The sequence below is a fragment of the Callithrix jacchus genome, chromosome 1, assembly GCF_049354715.1.
Source record: "Callithrix jacchus isolate 240 chromosome 1, calJac240_pri, whole genome shotgun sequence".
Classification (NCBI taxonomy): domain Eukaryota; kingdom Metazoa; phylum Chordata; class Mammalia; order Primates; family Cebidae; genus Callithrix; species Callithrix jacchus.
In genome coordinates, this window is record NC_133502.1 from 92,791,496 (window position 1) to 92,817,133 (window position 25,638).

The 25,638-nt window shown below is 40.6% G+C and overlaps 1 protein-coding gene across 5 annotated transcripts in view; it reads right to left on the reverse strand.

The window, feature by feature from the left end:
• Positions 1-25,638, reverse strand: part of C1H9orf85 (chromosome 1 C9orf85 homolog) — a 176,868-nt gene that overhangs the window by 88,487 nt on the left and 62,743 nt on the right. For 2 of the 5 annotated variants that reach the window (XR_013532992.1, XR_013532990.1), the window contains one exon: positions 23,126-23,392. The exons of 2 other annotated variants lie outside the window; for them this stretch is intronic. The gene's annotated coding sequence lies outside the window, so the exon portion shown is untranslated. Of the gene's footprint in view, positions 1-10,960; positions 15,492-23,125; positions 23,393-25,638 lie in introns of those variants that run through there. One more of the 5 variants, XR_013533001.1, reaches the window with a different exon arrangement.

The window sequence follows — 25,638 nt, forward strand, 5'->3', positions numbered from 1 at the left end:
GGATCAAAGATTTACATGTAAAATATGAAGGCATACAAGTTCTAAAAAGAAAACCTATAGAAATTCAGAAATTCTTTTGTAACATTAACGTGGTGAAGACTTTACTAGTTATGTTTAATAGTCTTTAAAAAAATGGCTAATTGCTGAAATAAACATGAAAAGAAATAACAAAACCCCAAAAATGACTAATTGCTAAACAAACAAACAAACAGAAGCTTCCTCATGAGGTGGAGAGAGAGACATTGTAATCCACGTCAAAAAAAGTAAGTGACCCTCTTGGCAACTAATATCACAAAAGAACAGTTTATTTCCCTAATATTTAAAGAACTCCTAGAAATTGTGGCTGGAAAAAGTCAAACTTTGTGAAATATTCGAGGAGATTTATTCTGAGCCAAATATGGGTGATCAAGGGCCCATGACTCAGTAGCCCTTGGGAGATCCAGAGTGCATGCGCCTCAGGTGGTTGGTGTACAGCTTTTTTAGGGAGACATGAGACACCAATCAATACATGGAAGATGTACATTAGTTCAGCCTGAAACGGCAGGACAACCAGAAGCAGGGGCTTCCAAGTAGTAGGCACAAAGATGTTCTGATCAGCAATTGTTTTAAAGAGTTTCTTTTCAATAGAAAGGAATGTTTGGGTTATGACAAGAGGTTGTGAGGACCAGGGTTTTATCACGCAAAAGAAGTATCCAGGGAGCAGGCTTTACAGAGAATAGATATTAATATTTCTTTCTTTTTCTTTTTTTGTGAGACAGGGTCTTTCTCTCTTGCCCAGCCTGGAGTGTAGTGGTGTGGTCATGGCTCACTGCAGTCTTAACTCCCCAGGCTCAAGCAATCCCCTCACCCCAGTCTCCCAAGTAGCTTGGCTAACAGGCATGTGATAACATGCCTAATTTTTGCATTTTTTGTAGAGCAGAGGTTGCCCAGGCTGATTTGGAACTCCCCAGCAATCTGCCTGCCTCTGCCTCCCAAAGTATTGGGATTACAGATGTGAGCCACTGCACCCAGCCTTATAAATATGTCTTAACAGACTTAAAGAGTTTTTCTATCAGTAATTCCTGAAGGAATTATATCTAAAAGGGTCTGATGAGGCTTGTCTGGCTCTCCCTTCTTATCATGGCCTGAACTAGTTTTTTGGATTAACTTTGGAATACTCTTGGCTGAGAGAAGGGGTCCATTCAGATGGCTGGTGGGCCTTAGAATTTTATTTTTTATTTACAAAATCAAAAAGAGAAATACCAACAAACCGGTAGAAAAATGGGCAAATATGAAGATACTCTTCACAGAAAAGGAAGTACAAATAACTGCAAATTTATGAAGAGTTGCTTAACCTTACTCATAAGAACATAACTGTAATGAAAACTATCCTATTATTTTCCCTTGTATTAGATTGGCAAAAATGCAAAACAGTAATAATAAATTCTGCTGACAAAGCTACGAGAAGACAGGCACTTTTCACACATTGCTGGTAGGAGTTTAAATAAATACAACCCTCTGGAGGGCCACTTGTCCCTATCAGAATTATGAATGCAAATGCCTTTAACTCAGCAATTCCATTTCTGAGAATTTATTGTGCATCCACAACTGTATACTTTTAAAATGACATGTGTATACAAGACTATTCATTGTATTAATGTGATAGCAAAAGATTGGATCCAAACATTAATAATAGATGAGGGTCTTGCTTTGTTTCCCAGACTGGAGTGCAGTGGCATAATCACGGCTTACTGCAGCCTTGACCTCCTGGGCTCAATTGATCCTCCCGCCTGAGCCTCCTGAGTAGCCGAGACTACAGGCGTGCACCACCATGCCCAGTGAATTTTTGTGTTTCTTCTCATAGACTGTGTTTTGCCACATTGCCCAGGCTCATCTCAAACTCCTGGGCTCAAGCGATCCACTCACCTTGGCCTTCCAAAGTGCTGGGATTACAGGTATCTGCCACCATGCCTGGCCAAATGGGTAATTATTCTTGAAGCAATTTGAAAATGTCTCTGAGATATAGTGAGTGGGATAAAAAAGCATGTTTCAGGAAAGCATGTGGAATATCGTACTTTGTGTACACCAGAAGGAAAAGAATAAGAATCTATGTAAGCCATTTTTTAAAAGTTTTAGAAGAATATTGTGCTAGATACTTTCAATGTTTTTTCCTTTAGCTCAAATCTTCAACTTTCCCTTTCCTCTTCCCCAGCGGGCTGAGTGCTATGTTTCAGGGATGCTCTCTCAGTTGGCGCTGGATTGAGCAGATGGGAGGTAAAAAGTAGGAGGCAGAGTATGGGAGAGTGTGATCCGTGGTATTCATTTTCCAGGTTTTCCCTCCCTAGGTCAGCTGCAGGTTGGCAGTGGCTGTTTTTGTTTTGTTTTGTTTGAGACAGAGTCTCACTCTGTTGCCCACGCTGGAGTGCAGTGGTATGATCTTGACTCACTTTAGCCTCCACCTCCCAGGTTCAAGAGATTCTCCAGTCTCAGTCTCCTGAGTACCTGGGACTACCAGCATGCACCACCATGCCTGGCTAATTTTTGTATTTTTAGTAGAGACAGAGTTTCACTGTATTGGCCAGGCTGGTCTCAAACTCCTGACCTCAGGTGATCTGCCCTCCTGGGGCTCCCAAAGTACGTGGATTACAGGTGTGAGCCACTGCCTGCAGTAGCTGTTTCTCTACTTACAGCCACAGCTACTGCTGACCTTGAGATCTGCCCACTTTGGCCTCCCAAAGTGCTGGGATTACAGGTATGAGCCACTGCGCCCAGCCCTTATTAACCTTTCACTTTGAAAATAATCGTAGATTCACAGGAAATTGCAAAAAATAGTAGAGTCAAGTCCCCCTGTAGCCTTCAGTCTTCCTCAGTGCTTACATCTTATGTAACTCTAGTGCGAGATCAACATGAGGAAATTGACATTAGTACGATGTGTTTGCATATACTCCTATGTCATTTTATGATATGTGTAGATCATGTAACTCCACTGCAGTTAGGATACAAAACTATCCCATCATTACAAAGACCTCCTTGTGGCCGGTCGCGGTGGCTCAAGCCTGTAATCCCAGCACTTTGGGAGGCCAAGGTGGGTGGATCACGAGGTCAAGAGATCGAGACCATCCTGGTCAACATGGTGAAACCCCCTCTCTACTAAAAATACAAAAATTTAGCTGGGCATGGTGGTGTGTGCCTGTAATCCCAGCTACTCAGGAGGCTGAGACAGGAGAATTGCCTGAACCCAGGAGGCGGAGGTTGCAGTGAGCCGAGATCGCGCCATTGCACTCCAGCCTGGGTAACAAGAGCGAAATTCCGTCTCAAAAAAAAAACAACAAAAAACAAAGACCTCCTTGTGCTGTTCCTTTACAGTCACACCTACCTGCTCACCCTCACCATCCTTAACTCCTGGAGATACCTAATTTGTTTTCCATATCTATGATGTTGTCATTTCAAGAATGTTATATCAATAGAATTATACAGTATGTGGTCTTTGAGACTGGCTTTTTTCTACATAACACAATATACCCTTGAGATCCATGTTGTTGTACATATCAATGGTCTGTTCCTTTTTATTACGGAGTAATATTCCGTAGTATCAATGTACAACAATTGGTTTAAGCATTCACATAACAAGAGGCATTTGAAGGCTGAGTGTGGTGTCTCACACTTGTAATCCCAACACTTTGGGAGGCGGAGGTGGAAGGATCTCTAGAGCTCAAGAGTGTGAGACAAACCAGCCTGGGCAACATAGTGAGACCACGTCTCTACAACAACAACCACCACAAAAGCCAGGCATGCTCGCACATGCCTGTAGTCCCAGCTACTTGGAAGGCTGAGGCAGGAGGATTGCTTGAAACCTAGAGGTCCAGGTTGCAGTGAAATATGATCATGCCATTACACTGCAGCCTGGGCAACAGAGTGACATCCTCTCTCTCTCTCAAAAAAAAAAAAAAAAAGATATTTGGGTTGTTTGCAGTTCAGGGCTATTACAAATAAAACTCCTATGAACATTCCTGTACAGATTTTTGTGTAGACCCGAATTTTTATTTCTCTGGGGTAAATGCCCAGAAGTATGACTATAGGTCATATGTCAAGGGTATGTTTAGATCTCTATGAAACTGTCAAACTATTTTCCAGAATGGCTTCATCGTTTGGTATTCCCACCAGAAACGTATGAAAGATTGAGTTGTCACCAATCTTTTCTATTTTAACTGTTATAATAGATGTGTAGTGATATCTCATTGTGGTTTTCATTTGCAGTTTCCTACTGGGTACTGATGTGGAACATCTTTTCATGTGTTTATCTGCCAACTATATATCCTCTTGGCTCACTGCAGTTCAAGCAATTCTCTGCCTCCCAGGTTCAAGCGATTCTCCTGCCTTAACCCCTCCCACATTACAGGCTCCCGACATTACATCTTGCTAATTTTTGTAGGTTTTGGAAAGATGGGGTTTCACCATGTTGGCCTGGCTGGTCTTGAACTCCTGAGCCCAGGTGATCTACCTGCCTCAGCCTCTCAAAGTGCTGGGATTACAGGAGGGAGCCACTGTGCTCAGCCTCTGCTTTCCTCTACCACCTGTTTTGCGTTTTCTGTCAGAACTCAGCTGGTTGGGGTTCTTTACCTTGTGGGGTAGCTCTAACATTGACTCCAGGTGAGTCCGAGTTCTTAATGGTCTTGTTTTATTAGATGGCTATGTTTTCTACTGAGTAAGACTACTAGGTAAATGAGAACTAAAAGATGCTCCTGTGAATCCTCTGCATTCCAGCTGTAGTTCTCTTCTCCCTTATTGTGAAGTAACAACCTCATTTCTTCTGGTATCAGGATCAGTCACCCTGGCCAGTAGGATAGCTCTCTTCTCTGCCTGTTTGCTCAGAGGCATGAGAAGCCTAAAGTGGTCAAGGTTACCAAGTAGTTGGAATCATCACTGTATTTCCTGGTGGTGGAATTTTTCCTACAGGTCCTAGACATTCAAATCCTTTGAACTCAGGATAGTGGGGAAAGGAAGCAAAATCTTAAAAGGGCTGTTAGGTACAGCTGTAAGAGTGTACTCTTACATGCATCCACTTCTTGTTTCCTATGTGTTCTGGCTCTGGGGAAGAGGGCCTCTTATGTTCACTGATGATTTTATGCTGCAACTGGTAAGACAGCAACCCAAACTTACAGAATGGGTTCCATTGATTGAATCTACAGTAATCTAGACATTCTACCCTTTATCAAGTCAGGTTATTTTAGGTAATGGGGCACATGTTAGATCAATGAATTCCATGGTTCAGTGGATATTCCATGCATGATGGGTAGTCTGGGTCATACAAACATGGGCAGACCATGATAAGGCATTCAGGCTCTACCAGGGTGCAGGAGCAAGCCAGAGCCACCTTCCAACAGTTAATAGTCACCAGCAGGTCATGAGTTTCCTACTGAGGATTGCCAGAGGCTCCATAAGACACCTCTGTTGGTCAAAACTATTTTGAGTATCATTGGGTCTGTGGGGTAAGAAGGCTCAAGTGGCAGGACAGCTGGCACCATAGCCTGGAGCTGCCTCAGAACCCTTTTGTGCTCTATATCTGCTCTAAACTGTCAGCTTCACTGTTTCCTAGGCGATGTGTTCAAGCAGTATGCACACATGTGGCTTGTTGCCTCCTAAATCTAAAGGGGCCCCACAAATGCTATGTCCCTTTGTGGTGATCAGTGCAAAGCAGGGCAAGTTACTTCTCACTTTTAGAAAGTGAGATACTGACCCCAGGCTATTGCGCCCCTCAAAACTTTACACGTGCAGCAGGCCCCTGAACGTTAACGGACTCTCTCTTCCTATCCTCTGGCATGAATGTGACTTACTAAGACATCTAGGGTCCTTGCTACTTTCTGTTCCCCAGTTCCAGTTAGCATTATGTCATCATTGTAAAGGATGAGAGCAACACAGTATAGAATATCAAGTTGACTAAAGGCCCTTTGGACTGTTTTATAACAGAGACCAGGAGAGTTCATGTGGCCTGGAGCCAACTAAGTAAAGGTATGTTGTCCTGTCTTGAAAATGTGAACTTCTTCTGACTTTTATTGTGAGAATAGGGGAGGAAGGAATGTGCCAGGTCAATGACTGTAAATGGGCACTAGGGCCATATTGATTTGTTCCAGTGAAGATACCACATCCAGGTCACTGTTATGTTTGGCATCACCATCTGTTTAATTTGCAGTGATACACAATCATTCTCCATAACCTGTCTGACACTTACACTGGCCAAACGGGTAAGCTGAATGAGGATGTGATAAGAATCAAAGCACTGCATCTTTTAAGTGTTGGATGGTGGCATCAACCTCTGCAATTTCCCTAAGGATGGGGAATTGCTTTTGGCTTCTGTGGTGAAGGAGGGTAGTGGTGCAGTTCCAGGGTCTTGACTTGGCCCTTTGTACCACAGTAACTCTCACTCCATAAATCAGGTAACAAATATGGGCATCTGCCCGTTACTAAGTATGTCTAGCCCCACTATATATTTTAAGGCTGGGAAATAACCACAATGTGGATCAACCATAAGATGAACCTGGGCCCAGACCCCACCAGTTATTTGAATGGAGGACCCCATTGGCATTTTTCAGGTCTCCTCAGATAAATGTCAGTTCAGAGTAGGTATCTAGTAACTCCTGAGATGGTGTGTTATTTCTCTTTGCTCTGTGTATAGTTTCTTAAGTAAATGGCAGTAGGTTCTTCCAGGGAAGAGGAGACAAATCATTCATGAAAAACAACCGTGCCTCTACTATAGCGTCTGTCCACAAAGGATCCACCCTTTCCCTCTGTTGAGGGGCTTTGGCTTAGAACTGGGAGCTAAGAGGCCAGGATTTCCCATTATGTAGATTTGAGGTTTTCCCAGTATAGCCCCAATTTTTTCATCTGTGTATATCAAGAAGAACTTTAGTAGAGACCATACATTTCAAGAGATCGTATGATCATTCAGTTATTGTCACAGATGCCTATGGGCCAAAAATCTCTAATTGCCTCTGTCTCTTTGGCTTACCATACTCTGTGGCTTACCATAGCCGATGTACTCAACCATCTTTGACAGTGAAGCACTGCCATTTTGCCTCAAGCCTCTGGGATCCCATATTCCCATGAGATCAGAAAAACCAGTCCTTTGCAATCTCCCCCTAAGGTCATCTCTGGCCTCTAAAGGGGAGTCATCACCTTTTCAAGCAGGTTGGTATCTTCCCACTGATGCACTGCCTGCTGCTTTGGTGACAAGTAGATGAGAGGGTGGCTGAGTAGCTGTTTGTAATAGGGAAGCACTACTCTTTGGTATGCCAGGGAAGTTCCAGCATTTTGACCTGATTAACTATAGGCCATAAGCAGGTCATGAAAGTGACTCAAACAACAGTGTGCATCAGAATCCCCTGGAGAGCTTGTGAAAACTCAGTTTCCTGCGCCCTACCCCATGAGTCTCTGATTCAGGAGGTCTTGGGTGGAGTCTGGTAATTTGCATTTCTGAGTTGCCAAATGATGCCAACACGTCGTTTAGGAACACACTTTTGAAAGCCACTGTTCGATATTTCGACCTCATTGTATCAGAGGCCTAGAGTTTTTCTCAATCTTTCACACACACACAAGTCACCTAGGAGGCTTGCAAAATACAGAGTTTTGCTTCAGTAGGTCTGGGTGGATTCTGAGATTCTAGGATTCCATTTAGCTCCCAGGTGATGCCACTGCCGCTGATCCACAGACCACACTGAATATCAAGGCTCGAGGCCATGAGTTCAGGCTCAATTAGCCAAGCTAGTAGACCATTAATGTCATTCCTGAGTGGCCCATGCAATACATTAAATCCCAACCCATCTCTGAGTGTGGCTCAATAAAGCCATATATTTTTTCTCCTTGATCTACATCCTTAGGATCTACTACCCCATAAGGACTCCCCAGGCTCCTGACGATACAGTTAGGTACAATCCTAATCTAAACTTCTTTTTGTGTACAGGGTATCACTACTCACTTCAGGACTTGTAATTACTTTCAGTAAAGGCCTAGTAGTAATGAAGGACATGTGTTGGGTGGAGGGAGGTCCTGAGGGGCACTGGCCTCAGCTTCTATGACAACTGCAACAGGTGCAGGTATGGAAAAAATTTTATGCAAGTAAGAACTGCTTCTCTCAAATAGTGGCGGCAGAGCTCCCTCCTATAGCAGGGAAGTCCAAGGGAGTCTGGAGTTTCAAAATTCTGTTTTACCCACATTGATCCAACCTCTCTTTTAAGCCCCACTCCTCTACCAGTGCCCTCTCCTTGGCAGAAGCAGCTGAGTGAAATTGGTGTGCAACCTAATTAAATGTTGTTATAATGCTCAGCATTAGGAACTGGACATGGCCCACAGTCTCATCTGCTCTGTGAGTACAGGAGGTAATTCATCCTTCAAAAGCTGCCAGCCAGGCTTTCTGATTATCCACTTAACAATCTCAACTGCAAATGCAGTTTCATTTTTCCTTTATTCCTCATATACTTTCTAGCACTGTCAAAGGAAGCCAGGAGATTCTATATATTCATTGCTAATCACCATAATGCCAGAGCCACAGTACTTGATCTCCCAGTGCCGTGCCCTCTTCCTGCTTTTCATCTCATGCTCGCGCAGGATAATCTGAATAACCATGATGCTGCCCTATGGCCAGGTTACCTGTGTCACATTTACCACTGGCAAGTAAGTAAATGGGCTATCCAAACCCACATTCCCAATCTGAGTGTCTTTCTCCTGGGGCCACCTGTAGCAGCAATTTCTGTATCAGTCAAGATCCCCGAAAGAAATAGATGAACATACTCCAATTGGATAGTTTAAAGAGTGTTTAATAAAGGAACTATTTACAAGGATGTGAATAGGGCATAAGGAATTCACTAAGCATGGTACAGTACCCTGGGGCTAGTAACAGCCTGGCACCGTGACCACTCAGCATTAATGCTAAAATAGAGAACATAAGAACAGATGCTTCGTGGCAATAAGATACCAAATTATAAACAGGACCGAGGCTATGCCAGGCAAGAGTTAAGTCACATTCCTACACTTAAAGGATAAACTGTACTCTAACTGCCATAAGGATTTTCTTTTTCTCTAGCAGTTAAACAAATGCTGGTCTTGAGATAAGCAATGGTAAAAAAGTTGCAGCTCATGCAAACACTGACTAACGGAATCCCTGGTGTACCAGCTATAACTATAGCCTTGATTAGACAAGAAACTGGTTTCAATAACTTTCCCCTGATAAGACCACCAATTACAGACTGGTTCTGGCCAGTTTACAGAGGTTGTGCATTTGTGTACATTCATGTCCTGAAAAGACCTGTACAGGACCTAAGTTTTAAATGTTATGTATAGGCCTAACATTTAAATGTAAGTCTGCACCCCAAAGTGAACATGGGTTGTACATAACATGCATGTTTGTTCAATATGCATGCGTCAGGACCACCTTCATGAATATTTATAATCCTCCTGTAACCTGTTGAATCTGTATGTTTAGCCAACCCATTCATCATAAAGCTCGTACCCCAACCCCTCCTCCTTCAAAGTGCCTGTCTCTGGTCTTGGCTGGAGGGTGTGCTTTCTAGCCTGCAGGATATAACCCCCTTATAAGAAATAAAGTCCCCTCACCTTTTCAAACTTGTAGATTTGTGATTTTTTTAAAGGTAATAAGTGGCATGTGCCTGTAGTCTCAGTTACTCATGGAGGCTGAGGTGGGAGAATCCCTTGAGCCCACAAATTAGAAGTTCATGTCCAGCCTGGATAACATAGCAAAACTCCATCTCTTAAAAAACTTTTTTATTTTAGAAGGAGTTTCACTTTTATTGCCCAGGCAGGAATGCAATGGTGTGACCTTGGCTCACTGCAGCCTCTGCCTCCCGGGTTCAAGCAATTCTTGAGCCTCAGCCTCCTGAGTAGCTGGGATTACAGGCATGTGCCACCATGCCTGGCTAATTTTGTATTTTTAGTAGAGATGGGGTTATACCATGTTGGCCAGGCTGGTCTGGAACTCTTAACCTCAGGTGATCCATCCGCCCGCCTCCCAAAGTGTTGTTATTACAGGTGTGAGCCACCATGCCCGGCCTAAAAACTTTTTTTTAATCTGAAAAAAAAAAAAAAAAAAAAAAAACTGTCTTATGTATTCTACCCAACTCCGACAGACATCAAAGTAAATGGAACATAATGGCACAGAACACAGCATTTCAAAAGACAGTATCAGGTAAAACTGACAGCATTTAATACAGTCACAGCTGAACAAAGATTTTGGCTTCTTTGAATAATTTCATAGGTAGACATCAACCAGTCCAGCTGTGCTTTTAAGGAACAGTGCTTAAGATGTGCTCCCTGAAGTGAAATCACCCAGCCTGTGGCTTTAAAGTGATAGCTGAGTGATGGATTGTAATTTCCCATCTATTATAAGACTCACTTTCCAAAGGATTTTTCTGCATTCTGCTAAGTGACTCTGGTTTTCATTTCCCTAACACATTCGTCTTCTCTGAATGCCTTTCCAATATGCCTTGTTTAACTAGCCAGTGGCTTATTGCAATTTGCAGGGACTTGTTTCTGTCTGCTAGAGTAGTTTCTTTTTTATCTCACCTTGATTTGTTAGGATGCATTTGACCTCCTGTCACTGACAGGAGAAGGGGTGAGGTCTTTTTCTGCAGATAGTGAAAAGCAGGCAGTTTTACTTCTTATATCCTATTACAAGATTTGAGGAGGAATAGCAGATGGTTTTGATAAGAGATGCAATCACCCATGGGTATTGCTGCAGAATGTGGGTCCTACAGACATGCAAATATTCAAAACAAACCAAACCTTTAAATAAATAGAGTCCATGCTATTCCCTTCTCAATTTGGGATGACAGACACTGATATATACATTTTAACTTAATGTCAACATGAAATCAAAGTGCTGTGTTCATCTTTTAGTGACCACAGATGGCATAAATACCAAGGTAGTTGGCATATCTACCAAGTGATAGTGGGATACTCCACTTGAGGATTACATTTTATTTTTTGTAAATCTTTATTACTGACGAGTAACATATATACAGTAAGGTATGCAAATTTAAGAGTACAGCTCAGTGCATATATATGTGCAGTGTGTATATATGTACATAACTACCACCAGGTCAAGAAGTAGAACATTTCTAGCACTTTGGAAGTTTCCCTTGTGCTTGCTTCTAATTATTACCACCCTACCCCCAAGGGTAATCATGATCCTGACCTCAATCACCATAGATTAGTTTTACCTGTGTTTGACTTTCACTTAGAAGAATGATATGATATTACTTCTTCAATGTGCATCACTAGTTTAATTATTATTGCTAAAGAGTATATTATTGAAAACATATATCACAATTTCTTTATTTCCTCTGTCATTTATGGGCATTTAATTTCTTTGACTAAATTTAAAGTTGCAAATGAATATTTAGCAAATGGCACTCAGATAAAAATTACAGAATAATCTCTTATTAGAAGTTAAGAAATACATTTTCCTCCTCCTTGTCCACAACCAAAGACAGTTTTGAAAATGCCTTTCCTTTTCTATTATAGCAACACCTAATAGCTTGAGAAGGCCAGGTCTAGAGGTATCCATTTACACCTGGGAAACACTGACTTTCAGTTTTGAAGACCTCAGACAGCACCTAGACGTCCACTATAACCACATAACCATGGACCCCACGTGAAACCATTTAAGTCAGAATCTTTGGAGGAAGAGGACAGGATTGGTAGGTTATGAAAGCTGCGCAGATGATTTTAATGAGCAGCCAAGGCTAAGAACTACTTATCTAGACCAGTGATTTGCAGACTTTTGTCAAATAATCAAAATCGCATTTCAAACACAGATTGCTGTGCTGGGCCCCACCCACAGAGTATGTTTCAGTAGGTCTAGGGCGGAGTCCAAAAATTTGCACTTCTAACAATTTTCCCAGGTAATACTGATGCTGCTAGTCCAGAAACCATATGATAAGAACCACCTATCTAGACCAAGCCTGTTATTTCATGCAAGGAAGAACTGCAGGCCAGACAGTTGAAGCAATTTGCTGGAGTCATGGAGTCAGGTAGTGACAAAGTTGTAATTAGAACAAAGGCCTCACAATTACTTTCCTCTCATCAGATATATCCAAACTCAGATACTGCTGAATGTTATGCCATTTGAAGCTAGGTCAAGAGATCACTCCCCTGCAACAAAAATGTAAAACCAATAGATGTTTGGAGAGGTGGGCAAGGTAACTGTTTTCCATAAATGTATTTGCGAAAATATCAGCATCCTGAGAAAGTGGAAGCAGAGCAGATACATGAGGACCAATTCTTGATGAGGACAAGAGGGATGGGAAACAGGCTGTGGGATTCCTTTCTGCAGTCTGAACGCTAACGCCTGCTCAGGAAAGGGTGCATCTGTCTTCAACATGCCTCTCTCCCCTCCCCTTCTCCAGCCACCTCCCAAAGGCAGAGCTGCTGCAACCTGCCTGGCCCATATGGTGGCAAGTCACCCAATCAGAAGACACCTTGGCCAGTAGTTTATCACTTTCTTCCACATCCCTCCCATAACACAAGATTTACTGTGTTGCTGTATTTCCCTGTGGCTCCTAAATCTTACTCACACTTGCCCCTTACAGTAAGATTTTCCCACATATAGCTTGGCTTGTACCCAACAGTTGTGGCCCACATCTGCCATTTAGACAGCCCTGTGCCCGAGTCTGTAAGCTCAACAGCTGTGGGGCTGGGTGTGGGCCCAACCTCCTAGCTATGCTAAGCATGCTGTAATGACACAATACACTGGCAGCTTGGACCTTTGCCTGCTGAACCATTTTGGCCCGCCTTAGTGGCTCCCTGAACTGTATCAGTGTGTCACATCGCAGGGGTGCTTTGCCTGTGGAGCTAGGGAATCTGTATTTTAAATACATGTTACAGGTGATTCTAAGGTACATTCATTTCTGGGGACCACTGCCCTGTATCACATTGGGCATTTATTTAATGAGGAACCATTAATCCCACTAGTTGTGTTTGGGGGTAGTGTTTAATGGCATGTGATTTTCATAGTGTCCACACTTTTGGGATATGCAGAGAACATTATCAGCTCAGAATTCAAGCAGGAACTGATTTATTCTACCAAATGGGAACAGAGCAGAGAGACAGGAAACTGCATCAACCAGAGAATGCAGATGCAGAGCATTCTCATATAAGAGATTAAAAAAACGTTTTCTGCAGAAGAAAAACTGATGACAGTTAATTTTTGAATAAGGACATATGCAAAGACTTAAGGACTGTCTGCTATGGAATAAAAGCAGCCAGTGTAGTGGTGGATAAGAGCAACCTAAGTGGGAGGAAAAACCCCCAACCAGACCAAAATAAAAAAAAAAGAGGATCTAGAATGGACCAAAACAATCTCTGCCACTACAATGGTTACATCAACATTTTCTTAGGAAGAATCAGGCTACTACCAGAATTCACATTTTGGCTTTGATGGTTTGTTTGTAAACGGTTTTCATCATTAAAGGAAGGTCCAGTTATTCTTTTGTCCTTATCAAGTCCCTGATTGAATCACCTCCTCCTCCCAGCATGTTTATTTACATACACACAGGGACACGTGTACATATATACATATGTCCTATTACTGGCATCTCACTTTGATTTAAAGATGATGAAAGCCATTTCATCACAATCTCAGGGGATGCCATTCCCCTTCTTTCCCCTGTCATGCTGAACATACCCACAATAGACCCACTACAGAAGAAAACAAAAATTCTTAAAAGTTCATACTGACTTACCTACTGAAGCAATGTGCCAGACTACATGTTCTCTACATGCCTTCCAATTCTAAAAATCTATAAGCAATTACAACTGCACTCACAACAGGTGCTCTACAGTTTTTGTAAATGATGCAGCACGCGCCCCGGGGGGACAGCAGTTAGTCTTTCAGGCTTCAGGAATCTAAACCTCTGTCACTACCAGGATTATTGTTCACAATGTTAGTTTCTAAATGTTAAGGATATCTTAAAAGTGATGTATAACACACTACAGACTGCGAGAAAATATTTCCGAATCATATCCAATAAAGTATTTGTATCTAGAAAATATATAAAAGACTCATAACTCAATGGAAAGAAAACAACCCAATTTTTAAAATGGGCAACACATCTGAATAGATATTTCACCAAATGAAGATATAGGATTGGCTGATAAACACATGAAAAGATGCTCAGTCAACATCATGAGTCATTAGAAATATACAAATTAAAACCACAATGAGACATCAAATACACTAGAATGACAGTAATCAAAATGCACTGACGATTACAAGTGTTGGTGAGGATCTGGAGCCTCCTCAGTGCGGAGCCCTCACAAAGCTCTAGGACTGTAAAAGTTTGCAGACATACCATAAGTTCAGTAGTTCCTTAAAAACTAAATATGAATTTACCACACAATTCAGCAATTTAATCTCCCTCTTAGGTATATATACCCCCCAAAAATGAAAACAAAGACTTTGCATGCAAATGTTCACAACAGTATCGTTCATAATAGCCCAAAGTGGAAACAATCCAAATTTGAAGGGGTAAACAAAATTAGTATGTCCATACAATAGAATACTATTTAGAAAAAAAAAGAATGATAAACTATTGGTACATGTTTTAACATGGCTTTACCTCAAAATGTCATGTAAGGTGAGAGGAGCTAGATCCAAGGACTACATATTTTATGATGTTATTTATATGAAAGGTTCATAAAAGGTAATTTTATAGACACACAGATTAAGTTGCTTGGGGCTAGGGAGTATGGGAATGCTACAAATGGGCATGAGAGATCCTTTGGGATGATGGAAATGCTCTAACTGGATTGTGATGAAAAATGCACAATTTACTAAATCATTAAATTATGCACTTAAAATTGGTGAGTCTTATGCATGTATATTATGCATAAAAATAAAGCATTTAAAAAATATAGAGACAATTATGAAAAAAAACTTTCATACAATTTAACTGAATTTACAGTACAATGAAGGCTGGTATTTTTATCAGTAGTTCCCAACCATTTCCAGGCCAAGAATCCCTTTTAACAGCAAAAAAGTCACAGTCCCACAATGTTAAATTCAACCTTAGTGTAAATTGAGGAAATACATTAATTTCAGGAATACTGTAGTAATTTTAGTTCAATTTGGACTTAACTAATCACATCAAAAAATATAAACCACGTATAAAAATAGTAAATAAATAGCAAGATACAATAGTCAGTCTAACAATATTAAGTGCAGATGTAGATTTGCCAGCTCCTCCATACAGGTGGGGTCTCTATCAAGGGACAGTGACCCCAGAGTTGAAACTCCTTCTAAAGCTTCCATCTCCTTAATGCAGCAATGAAGAACCAAGAAACGCAAAACTGCTGCTTTAAGTTCAATTTCATGATGTTTTTAGTCATTCTGCAGTCAGTTTACAGCTGGGAAGAACATGTTTATTTTCCAGACTGAGGTACGTCCCATGTGTGGGCAAAATTTACTTGACAAGTAGATCATAGAAAAAGAGGATGTTATATGACTGGAAAAATATACAAAGGTTGACTGGTTAGATGCTTGTCCAAACATACTATGGAGCTGTTTTGTGGATTCCTGTTTTGTCTCTAATCTATCCCTTAAGGGCCCATTTCAGTTGTACCTGTTTGAGTCACCACACAGCTACAATGCAAACTTTGTAACAAATGTTCATGACCCTGCAGAGACAGCCTGCCACTCACGGTGGCTTGCTTCCTCTGGCATTTTTAATTTCTGTAGTATATCCTCTCACATTTTCGGACAGTATTACAGCATCATCAAGCTGGAAATGCATTACCAGTTGAGGATTTCCCACACATAAATCACTTAATAGGATCTGAAAGGTATTGTTTTCACAGCCAAAAAAGGGATTCCAAAATTGTTTCCAAATTATTTATGAAACACTTGTTTGTTTCAGTAAGTTTTTTGTCACTATCCACTGGCAGCCACTCACACTGCACCTGCCCTATGTCGGCTGGCAGCCACAAGTGTTGCAGAGGAGAGAAACACAGGAGAAACTTATTTTTAAACAGTGTGTAACTGTTCATTTACATTTCTAAATAGTAAGCTCAGAATGTTTTTGGGTGAAATATATACTATTCTCCCTGTGTTTCTAGATCACTCAGCATATGCTTTTCCAGAGTCACAATTGGACCTATTGTTTTAAGAGTACTTCACCAGCATGCCGGGCATGGTGGCTCACGCCTGTAATCCTAGCACTTTGGGAGGCTGAGACAGGCAGATCACCTGAGGTCAGGAGTTCGAGACCAGCCTGACCAATATGGTGAAACCCAGTCTTTAAAAAAAAAAAGAGTACTTCACCAGAAAACATATTAAGTACAGTATACTGTTTGGAAATATAAATAACATACTTTTAAAAATAATTTTATCTGTTTCCTGACTTTGCAGATGTGTATCCTCTCCTAAGGGATGTCAGTTTTGTCTTGTTGTAGACCATCTTTTCTCACTTCAGTTGGTCATGGCAATTTCCCCAGGGCCAATTCATTTCCTGTTTCAGTTATGTAGGTCATTGCTCCCATGTTATGATTTTTCTTCATAATGGCAAAAGAAATAAATATCTCTTAACAGATTAAGGAAAAAATATAGGCTGGGTGCGTTGGCTCACACCTGTAATCCCAGTACTTTGGGAGGATCACTTGCAGATTTCACCAACATGGTGAAATCCCGTCTCTACTGAAAAACACAAAAATTAGCCGGGCATGGTGGTAGGTGCCTGTGATCCCAGCTACTCTGAAGGCTGAGGCAGGAGAATCGCTTGAACCCAGGAGGCAGAGGTTGCAGTGAGCCGAGACTGCACCACTGCACTCCAGCCTCGGAATAGAGTGAGACTCCATCTCAAAAGAAAGAAAAAGAGAAAATATATTTCACAAATAAATTTGTAACTATATTAAACAAGGAAACATAAAAAGTTGAATACATAAGGTCATACTGAATTATGTTAAAAATTTATTTGCAATTTAAAATGCAAATTTAGAATTCGAATAAAAGTTCAGTGTGATAGAATACACTTTTCTAATTCACTTTCTATTTTCAGTTCAATTTTGTAATTTTAAAATACAAATTTTTTTCTCACTTGATTTACTCAAATTCCTTGTTGGTGTATGTGTGATATCAATTACAGTTAGCAATAGTTGTAGTTCTGACAAAGAAATAATGGACAGTTTAAGTTGTTACTGTCAATATTTTTTCTTTTTTGAGACAGAGTTTCACTGTTGTTACCCAGGCTGGTGTGCAATGGCACAATCTCGGCTCACCACAACCTCCGCCTCCTGGGTTCAAGCAATCCTCCTGCCTCAGCCTCCTGAGTAGCTGGGACTACAGACGCGCACCACCATGCCCAGTTAATTTTTGTATTTTTAGTAGAGATGGGGTTTCACCTTGTTGACCAGGATGGTCTTGATCTCTTGACCTTGTGATCCACCCGCCTCGGCCTCCCAAAATGCTGGGATTATAGGTGTGAGCCACCGTGCCTGGCCTTACTGTCAATATTTTTTCTAAAGCTTGCTGCTGCACTCACACATTTCTGGGTGGTGTTATTTAAGGGTCTATAACTCAACAAGCATTAAAAACTGAATTGCAAGCCTGGCTTTCCTGTATAAATGTATTCATTGAAGGGATCTGCTTGTTTTCAGCATAATAGGAATTCTGTCTCAAGGTTTCTTTCTTTTACCTGTGTCCAAGAGTTTCCAGCTTACTTGCATCCTATACCCACAAAACCCCTGGAATCATTTGAAAGAAATGCCTCAACCAAAAAGTAAAGTAATACCTATAAACATCATGAAGAGAGTATGTACTATGATAGGTGTTTTCTACATATTTAATACTCACAATAACTTTACACTGTAGAAACTGCAGCCCTCAGCACACACAACATAACTTCACAAAGGTAAAGAAATGGGCTCAGGGTCACAGCGGTAAGATTCAGATGATTCTGCCTCAGAGTGGTTTTATCAATTATTCTTGTTTAAGTCAAGATTTATGTTGTTTCACTTTAAGACATGGATTTCACGATACACTACTAATTTATTTATTTATTATTATTATTTTTTGAGATGGGGTTTCGCTCTTGTTGCCCGGACTGGAGTGCAATGATGGGATCTCGGCTCCCTGCAACCTCCGCCCCCTGGGTTCGAGTGATTATCCTGCCTCAGCCACCTGAGTAGCTGGGATTACAGGCATGTGCCACCACGCCTGGCTATACTAATCTATTTTTAAAGTATTATCACTTTTTAACTGAGATAAAACTGACATACAACTAAATAAATTGTTAAATGCTGAATTTTATATTTCTGTACCTATGTAGCCATCACCTGGGCCAAGAGACAGATGAATCCAGCATTCCAAAAGTTCCTCACTTACACACATTCCCAGTCAATACTACCTTCCTAAAGATAACCACTATTCTGATGTTTATCACCATAAATTACTTAAAACTATTTCAGAACTTTGCATAAAGGGACCCATAAAGTATATCATCTCTTGGGTCTGGATTATTTTGCTCAAGATATTTATGAACAAACTATAAAATGTTAGTTACAACTTACATTGAATTCAAAGACATTTTATTTACTTTAAAAGTGAAAAATATGCTGACTTATGAAAAAAGAAAAAATAAATAAATTTTTTAAAAGTGGGCCAGGTATGGTGGTTCACGCCTGTAATCCCAGCACTTTGGGAGGCTGAGGCGGGCGGATCACAAGGTCAGGAGTTCAAGACCAGCCTGGCCAACATGGTGAAACCCTCTCTCTACTAAAAATACAAAAAAATTAGCTGGGCATGGTGGTAAGTGCCTGTAATTCCAGCTAATTGGGAGACTGAGGCAGGAGAATTGCTCGAACCAGGACCCAGGAGGTGAGGGTTGCAGTGAGCCAATATCGTGCCACTGCACTCCAGCCTGGGCTCCATCTCAAAAAAAATAATAAAAATAAAAATAAAAATAAGTGGCTGAGTGTGGTGGTGGCTCACGCCTGAAATCTCAGCACTTTGGGAGACCAAGGTGGGAGGATCACCTGAGATCAGGAATTTGAGACCAGCCTAGCCAACATGGTGAAACTCTGTCTCTACTGAAAAACACAAAAATTAGTGGCAGGTGCCTGTAATCCCAGCTACTCAGGAGGTTGAGGCAGGAGAATCGCTTGAACTGGGGAGGCAGATGTCGCAGTGAGCCAAAGTCATACCACTGCACTCCACCCTGGGCAAAAGAATGAGACTCTGTCTAAACACCACCAACAATAACAATTAAAAAAAAAAATTCATTTTAAATATTTAAATAATTTACGTGTAAATGTTTAATATTAAAATTTAATTCATATACTTCAAATTAACATTGCTAGAGGTTATAGAAATGTCTAAACCAAGTTTTAAGGAAATATTAAACCTTAGTCAACCTCTGAGCATTTAGGTACTATTTGTGTTTTTACAACCAATATAGTTTTAAACCCTTATTAGTACCAATTAACTACCAACTATAAACATTCTACGGTAATGCAAAGAATGCATTTCCTTTGTAAGAAACCTATGTTTAGATTATAAACTTTTCTTAATTTTTGAGATTATGTAGAAATTAAAAGATGCAGCCGCATATGTAACTGCTGTTTAATACCTTAAAAAGACTTTAATTACTTAAAAAGTCCTATGTATGAGATTTGGGAAGGTATGATATTTTTTCGGTAGGTATACTGTTTGACAAAGTTGAGGGGTTCACTAGCATATTGCTGACTAAGCAATCCCAACATACTCCCCCTAGATTCCCTTAGTGCGGCCAGTAAAAATTGTGGAAAATGGTCCTGTAACTTTCAGTATTGCTGACAAATCTGAACAATATGAAAGAGAAAAATTCTATGCCATAATTATAGGGCAATCATTCAATACAGGACTAATGTTACAAAGAAAGGAAAAGACTTAGAAAGAGGGGGAAAAGAAGGGGCAGAGATGTGTTAATTAAAAGTTAATACTGGGAGACGATCCAAGATGGCCGATGGATAACAGCTCGGGATTGCAGCTCTCAGTCAAAGCACAGAGAACTAGAGGACGCCACACTTTCAGACAAATTCTGGTCGCTCACGAAGCAGAAGATCCCCAGTGGAGGAACCACACGGGTCGCCAGCGCGACTCTTGTGGCCGGCGCTGTGGCTTTGCTGGCACCTTGGCGCGGCAGCTCTCAGAGCAGAGTAAACAGGGCCGGCTCCCCTTCTGACTGAGGTTTGGAGCCCGGGGAAGGCAGAGTCGCCCATTATGAACACAAGAAGGAAGCCAGACAGGAGAATCCTGGGCAGAAAAGCACCATCAGTCTTAACGCTGCCGTTCTGGCCCTGGGAACTAACAACTTGGACGTCCAATCAAGAGACCTAATCTGAAAGTTGGTAATTTCAAAGACGACAGGAGGATAAATTTACAATGATGGGAAAAAACCAGCGTAAAAAGGCTGAGAATACATAAAATCAGAATGCCTCTCCCTCTAAAGATGATCACAGTTCCACATCTCGCATCCCAATGACAGAATCACTCTTCAAGGAATGGATAATAAGAAACTTCTGTGAGTTAAAAGAAACATGTTGTAGCCCAACGTAAAGAAACTAGGAACTTTGAAAAAAGGTTTGACAAAATCCTATTGAGAATAGACAACTTAGAGAGGAATATAAGTGAATTAATGGAACTGAAGAATACAATACAGAAACTCCGAGAAGTATGCACAGGTTTAAACACTCGAATTGTTCAAGCAGAAGAAAGGATAACAGAGGTCAAAGTCCAACTTAATGAAAAAAAAACAAGAAGACAAGATTAGAGATAAAAGGATAAAAAGGAATGAGCAAAGTCTCCAAGAAATGTGGGACTATGTGAAAAGACCAAATTTACGTTTGATAGGTGTACCTGAATGCGACGGAGAGAATGAATCCAAGCTGGAAAATACCCTTCAGGATATTATTCAGGAAAATTTTCCGGAACTAGCAAAGCAGGCAATATTCAACCCCAGGTAATACAGAGAACACCACAAAGATATTCCTCAAGAAGAGCAACCCCAAGGCACATAATCGTTAGATTCACCAGGGTTGAAATGAAGGAGAAAATACTAAGGGTAGCCAGAGAGAAAGGTCAGGTTACCCACAAAGGGAAGCCTATCAGACTTACAGATCTCTCAGCAGAAACTCTACAAGCCAGAAGAGAGTGGGAGCCAATATTCAACATCCTCAAAGAACAGAACCTTCAGCCCAGAATTTCATATCCAGCCAAACTAAGCTTCACAACTGAAGGAAAAATAAAATCTTTTATGAACAAGCAAGTACTCAGAGATTTTATTACCACCAGGCCTGCTTTACAAGAGCTTCTGAAAGAGGCATTACACACAGAAAGAAACAACCAGTATTAGCCTTACTAAAAATATACCAAAAAGTAAAGAGCACCAACATAAAGAAGAATTTTCATCAACGAATGGATCAAACAGCCAGTTAACATCAAATGGCAGTAACCCTAAATTTAAATCAACTAAATCCCCCAATCAAAAGACACAGCCAAAACCCAATGGCATGTTACATCCAGACCTGTTTCACATGCAAGGATACACAAAGACTCAAAACAAAGGAATGGAGAAAGATTTACCAACCAAATGAAGAGCAAAAATAAATAAATAAATAAATAAAAAGCAGGAGTTGCAATTCCCATAGCGGATAAAATAGATTTTAAAGCAACAAAGATATAGTGGTAAAGCAACAAAGATATAGTGGTAAAAGGATCAATACAACAACAAGAGCTAACGATCCTAACACCCAGATACATAGAGACTTAGATTCAATGAGACAGAAAATTAATAAGAATATCAAGGACTCGAACTCAGATCCAGAACAAGTAAACTTAATAAATATTTATAGAGCTCTCCACTTCAAATACATAAAATATACATTCTTGTCAATACCACATCACACCTACTCATAGGTTTAAATGAAACATTGATTGGCCATTATCAATACCCATTTTTTTCAGAATAAAGCAATATTTCCGTTCACCCTCCCTCTCTCTCTTCCTCTTTCTTTCTCTCCTTTACTCATTTTTTTTTTCTTTCCTTCTCTCAAAAAAAGAAATCAACTTGTAAACCTCTAGATCCAGGTTGGCAATGTCCCTCTCATTGCTTGAATTCCTTCCTTCCCTTCCTTCCTTCCTTCCCTCCCCACCTTCCTCCCTTCCTTCCTTCCTTCCCCCCCTTCCTCCCTTCCTTCCTTCCTTCCTCCCTTCCTTCCTTCATCCCTTCCTTCCTCCCTCCCTTCCTCCTTCCCTCCCTTCCTGCCTTCCTCCCTTCCTCCTTCCCTCCCCCCCCCAAAAAAAGTTAAATTTGTTATAAATTTCACTTAAGATAAAAAGTTTAGGATCATGGAATATTTATGTTTGCATAAATGTGACATGTAACAGTTTTAATTTTACATTATAAAAGTATAGTATATATAAGATCTATCTTATAAAAGATTCAGATTTTACATATATAATCTTGTATACATGGTATAGCAATTCTTTGGAGAATGTAATCAAACAACCAAATTCATAAGTCTTCATTACTAATGAATCATTTTTTCATATACTGACGTTCTCTTTTTGCCATAGCACGAGTGCTATAAAATTGGGTTACAAAACTTGCTGCGGTATCAGTTGGGAATGCATTTGGCTGAAAGTAACAGAATTAGTAGCAACTTATGCATTAAATGTCTAATTAGACATGGAATTATCTTCTTGAGACAGAGTCTCGCTTTGTTGCCCAGGCTGGAATGCAGTGGTGTGACCTCGGTTCACCAAAACCTCTGCCTTCCGAGTTCAAGGAATTCTCCTGCCTCAGCCTCCTGAGTGGCTGGGACTAGAGGCATGCACTACAATGCCCGGCTAATTTTTGTATTTTTAGTAGAGACAGGGTTTCACCATGTTGGCCAGGCTGGTCTTGAACTCCTGACTTCATGATCCACTCACCTCGACTTCCCAAAGTGCTGGGATTACAGACGTGAGCCACTGTGCCCGGTCTGTGAGCCACTGTGCCCGGTCTATCTTTTCTTTTTTATAATAAAAGAACCTTTATTTAAAAACTTTTTTTTTTTTTTTTTTTACAGACATGGGTGCTTGAAAAAGCTCTAAACATATAATTACCTTACAAGAATTCTAGAGATGGTTGAGAGCCCAGGGCTCATTACTTCTGCAGCTTCACAATGTCAGGGCTCTGGATCGCTGTCTCTGCAGCTCATTTGTTGTCCCTATCACGGCTGCAAGCTCTAGACATCATGTTTACTCACAACCATATTCAGGAAGAAACAGCCTGGCAGAAAAGTGCTTTCTTTTTGTAAGTGAGGTAAGTCTTTCCCAGATTGTCTCAGCAGATTCCCCTCATATGGCTGGCACTCCTACTTGCAAGAGGGGCTGTGAAAGACAAAACATGACAACAGGGGTACTATATTCTAGTAGCTACAGAGAAGCAAATAGGCACGGGAATGGCTTTCTGCCATATGCAACTAATTGTATTTGTTACAACTTACGATCAGAATCACCTGAGGAGATAGAAAAAAAAAAATTCCTAGGTTATATTCCAGACCAAATGAATCACAATATCCCAGGAATAAGAATTTTCTTAAAAGATCCTCATATAAATTTTATGATCCGAGTTATGAAACTTCTATAATAAAGCACTGTAATATTTCAGAATATGTGAATGCAGTCTTGATATCCTCCTGCCAGTTATCAAGGTGCAACAAATCAATGCATTACATTAAACCAATTCATAGGCCGGGCGCGGTGGCTCATGCCTGTAATCCCAGCACTTTGGGAGGCCGAGGTGGGTGGATCACGAGGTGAAGAGATCGAGACCATCCTGGTCAACGTGGTGAAACCCCATCTCTACTAAAAATACAAAAACTTAGCTGGGCATGGTGGTGCGTGCCTGTAATCCCAGCTACTCGGGAGGCTGAGGCAGGAGAATTGCCTGATCCCAGGAGGTGGAGGTTGCAGCGAGCTGAGATCGTGCCATTGCACTCCAGCCTGGTTAACAAGAGCAAAACTCCGTCTCAAAAAAAAAAAAAAAAAAACCAATTCATTGCATTAAAACAAAACAAAGCCTTCATCTGATTTCTATATGCTGATTATGATACAAATAGCTATTGGACTAGAAGGGTTAATTCCTAAAACATATATAAAGGAACTAAATATAAAATATATAAAAGTCTGCTTAAAAAACAAAACCATCTTTCTTAGCACTAAGGAATGAAATGCAGCTATTAACATATGTCACTAGGTGATGCTCTTTGTTAAATTTTTTCCTGGTAAAGTCATCTAAGTAATTAGTACTCATTCACATGGGAAATAATTTATGCTAGGTCCAATAAGACTTTAGTTGGCTCCTTAGATCACAAAAGTAGTCCAGAAAATAAGCTTATATGTAAAAAAGGAATGCCACACAAATTTATGGGACAGAAATTTCTGTCAGGTAATATGTTTAGTATATTGTGACTTTCACATTGTGAAGATAGTATTTCTATCCATTTTTGTCTCCATTTTCTTTTCTTTAGGGAGTCTTACTCTTGTCACCCAGGCTGGAGTACAGCTCACTGCAACCCCTACCTCCCAGATCCAAGCAATTCTCCTACCTCAGCCTCCCGAGTAGCTGGGATTACAAACACCTGCTACTATACCTTGCTAATTTTTGTATTTTTAATTGAGATGGGTTTCACCATGTTGGCCAAATTGGTCTTGAACTCCTGACTTTAGGTGATCTGCCTGCCTTGGCCTCCCAAAGTGCTGGGATTATAGAAGTAAGCCAATACATTCAACCTCCACTTTCTTCAATGTCTGAAGATTTTATGCTCTTGTTGACAGAGTTCTTGAATACTTTGATGTATTCCCAGGTACTATTTTCTGATGTCACTGAAATGTTATCTGTCTTTATTTTTTTTATGCTGAAATATTTTAAAGTAAATTGGTATTACATCCTTAAGAATTTCAGTATGCATTTCTAAAACAACATTTTACTTAAACTATTCCCTATTATCTATTATCAAAAGTGAAAAAGCCAATAAACACAGAAAAAGGGGCTCAAGCTTATTTGTAATTAGAAATACAAATTATTAAGACAAAGAGATACTATTGCACACATATCCAACTGGGAGAAATTGAAAAGTCTGATACCAAGTGTTAGAAAGAATGCAGAGTGCTGAAATTCTAACCCATTGCTATGAAAAAGGGGATGAAATCTCTCTGGAAAAGTTTTGTCTTACATAGTAAAAGTGAAGCCGCACAGCCCTGATTCCCTCTATCACTGCTAGATACATACCTAACAGAAATGCACAGGTCTACCAAGGACCCATGTAACAATGTTCACACTAGCACTGTTTGTAACAGGAAAAATTTGAGATAAGTCAAATGTCTCTCAACATTAGAAAAAACAAATTAAGGGCCACGTGCACAGGCTTACGCCTATAATCCCCGCACTATGGGAGGCGGAGGTGGGCACATCACCTGAGGTCAGGTGAAACCTCATCTCTACTAAAAATACAAAAATTAGCCAGGCGTGGTGGTGCAGGCCTGTAGTCCCCGTTACTCAGGAGGGTGAGGCAAGATAATCGCTAATCACTTGAAGCCAGGAGGCAGAGGTTGCAGTGAGGCAGTTCATACCA